Here is a 3,363-nt window from a genome sequence, read left to right on the forward strand (position 1 = left end):
CCCGGCCCCGCAGGGCAGCGACCCGTGCGCGGCAGCCTGCTTCGAAGCCCTTGGCGTCTGCTGACATGCAATCTAATCAGAAAGCACCCGCCTGTTCTGGGAGCCTCGTTGGTAAGTTGTTAAAATAACAGCCCTGCAAAGATCAGCTCAAATATGCAGCGATGCCAGAAATATGCCCGTGAGTGAAATGTTTCTGCATTTAACAGGGAGAGAACATGGCCCCACGCAGAGGAGAACTTGATAACCACTTGGTGCAGGATTAGTTCTCCCACCTGTCTTTTTAAACCAGCTAACTATTTTCACTCAGCAAGAAAGTATCTGTTAAAAACGTTTTCCAGGTAAAACCATCCCTAGGGACGAGGAATGTCCCTGGCTCCGCTCACTTGTTGCAAGTCTGATGGTTCCGAGCTATGTGTGAGCTGAGGTTGTGCAGTCCCTCAGCACGGTGAGGCCTTGGCAACACACATTGCAGGCTGGCTCTAGTCCATCCTCAATCTTTGGGCCCAGCTTCTACTTTCATGTGAGTGCCTGGCTGCAGATCTGTGCTTTCTGCACGGCGGGGATGCTTACTTCCAGTGCTGAGGGTATTCGGTTTCAGCCCCGCGAGTACCCGTGGTCCCTCGCATGCAGCTGCAGAATTGTTAGATGTCTTTAATTAAGCCGGTGAACTCTGCCAGTGCAGCAGATGCCTCCATTAACTGCTCAGCCACAGGCATTTTGCAGAACAGTAAAGCATGGGAGTGCACCAGAGGAGAGAATTGCTTTAGCTTTGATCAGCATCCCCTGCAGCACTGGGCCTTCAAAAGGAGGCAGAAAGCTCCCGCCTTATGGCACGCTAAGAGCGTGTCCGAATTGGACGTGGCGCTCAAGCCTTGTCAGAAGCACCTACACCCATTCCTGTAGCCCATCGCTCACCTCCCTTCACGTCTGTAACCTGGCTCTCACAGCCCAGGCTGGGGCCGAGAGCAGCTCTGAGGCAAAACGCTGTGGGGAGAGAGGGCTTCGTGCCAGCAGGTGGAAGAGGCAGTTCTCCTGGGCTGGGGTCTCGTGGGAGCTGAGCTCCATCCCCTGTGTGCTGCTGGGGTCTCCAGGTAGCAGGAGGACAACAGGGCAGTGTCAAAGAACACCTGATTTTGCAGTTAGTTTCTCCTTTGCTTGCAGGCTGCTGAGCAAGGTCCTGAGTGTTTGCAGATTTCAGTGGGATTTCAGCAAAGCAAAGGCCCGTGAGCCTTGAGGAGTGATTTCGAACACTGGCTTTCCAGTGTGATCAACCCTGGAGGCATTTGACATCTACAGGCCTGTGGAGCGCCCCCAGTCCTGATGACCAGTGCTGAGGAAGGCTCAAAGGCCCTTGCTCGGAGCAGCCAGGCTCCGGGCTCCTGCCAAGTTAGGCCAAGTCTAACGGGTCCCATCCCTGAGGCAGGGCATCAGCCTCCCTGCGACCCTCTGCCCGCTCCAATTGGTTTTGTCCAGCCATCAAAAGCAGCCCCAGGAACGTCCCTTCAGCCTGGAACAAAGCTCTCCCTTGAGCTGCAGGCGGCCAGCTTGCTGAGAGGAGAGGTTGTAGCCCCCACTTGCACACCCCAGCACATGAGGGCATAAGCAGGGCTCCTCTGGCCCCGAGATGCTGGGAGGGGGGAGTGAAAGACTGCCCGGGACCACGTAAGGGTGAGAAGGGCAGCATCAGGCTAGGTATATGCTGGCTGCCCATGTGTGTTGCATTGGAAGGAGCCAGGTGTACCGTGGGTGAGCGTTCCAGCCCTCCCACTCTGGTGTCTGGCCCATCTGCCAGGCAAAGCACTCAGCCCTGCTCTTAGCAACCAGGGAGGGTGCAGTTCAGAAGGGACCGGCAGGACCATTTTGCATGGCCTCCGTCATAAGGCGGGCCAGAGGTTTCCCTCGGCGAGCCCCTCACCGTCCTGCTGTTAAACTCCATCCTCCAGCGCCTTTGCCCTGGGGGAAAGGGGCTGTGGGTGTGCAGTGGGCAGTGTTGCGTAAATGCACATGGCACACAGGGACAGGGCAGCGCACCTGGGCTGTGCTGCGAGTCAGGGACAGCAGCCAGGGCTCGTTCAAAGTCCCAGTGCAACTCTCTGCTCTGCCGTTACGACCCACATCCCTTGGTTTTACCCGTAAAGCACGGAGCTGATCACAGCGATACACCTGCAGCTGGGTTGTTCTTCGGCTCTTTCTGTTGGCAAGCAGTGAATGATTCTCTCAGCGCATCTTCATGGGGACACCTCTGGGATCTATCCCAGGGACAGACCCTAAAGGAACTGTCTGGGAATATTCTGGACAACACAGAAAAATAAGTGCTTTTTGACTCCTTCTGACAAAGAGCTGTTGGGTATTGTACAGTCTGCGAAAATGAGGTTTGATTTCTGTTCTAACAGAAAATGGACTTCAGCTCTCTTAGCACTGAGCAGAGGGGCAATAAAAGCACAATTTACTTTCAAACACGGCAGGGAAACAAGCCCACCGCTGCACTTCGGGAACCAAATAATGTAGCCGCCACTCAAGATCAACCCAAACTTTAATTTTGGCCTAACCGCTGGAAAAAACCAATGCATTTTCATATCATTATTAACCAAAACTCTATCTACTGCTTGTTTCACAAAATGGAAGACAAAGTTTATCAATGTTTTTATCATCACTGCGTGCTTAGAAGGAAAAGGTTTTCCTGATCAGACGAGTAAGCAGCGTGAAGACTGAAACACAAAACGAGTGGCCTGTGCCACAGCCTACGCGTGCCAGCAGCTCAGTCTCCTGCTCCATCGACGGGCGCTGCAGGGGCCCCCTGTGTCGCATGAAAGAGCTGAGAGCCAAGCGCTTGGAGCCCCTCGGATGACTTGTACCTGGTCACGTAAGCAAGCCCACGGGCCACCTTCTCACACTCCTCGGAGGCTGCCGTCTGGATGCAGGGGTGCCTGGATTATAGAATCATGGAATCACAGAATGGTTTGGGTTGGAAGGGACCTTAGAGACCATCCAGTTCCAACCCCCCTGACATGGGAAGGGACACCTTCCACTAGAGCAGGTTGCTCCAAGCCACATCCAGCCTGGCCCTGAACACTTCCAGGCATGGGGCATCCACACCTTCTCTGGGCAACCTGTCCCAGTGCCTCACCACCCTCTCTGGGAAGAATTTCTTCCTGCTACCTAATCTAATCCTCCCACTTTCAGTTTAAACCCATTACCCCTTGTCCTATCACTACAGGTCCTTGTACAGTTCAATAAGCCCGGCGGGGCCCAGAGCGGGCTCGGCATGCGCTGGCAATGCAGGGGGAGCGGGATGCTCCGGGCCCTGGGTCGCCCGGGAGTGCCTGGCACCCGGGCTGACATGGCTTATCCCCGCGGGGAGCC

This window comes from Eurypyga helias, unplaced genomic scaffold (assembly GCF_000690775.1).
Source record: "Eurypyga helias isolate BGI_N326 unplaced genomic scaffold, ASM69077v1 scaffold18569, whole genome shotgun sequence".
NCBI classification, from domain to species: Eukaryota; Metazoa; Chordata; class Aves; order Eurypygiformes; family Eurypygidae; genus Eurypyga; species Eurypyga helias.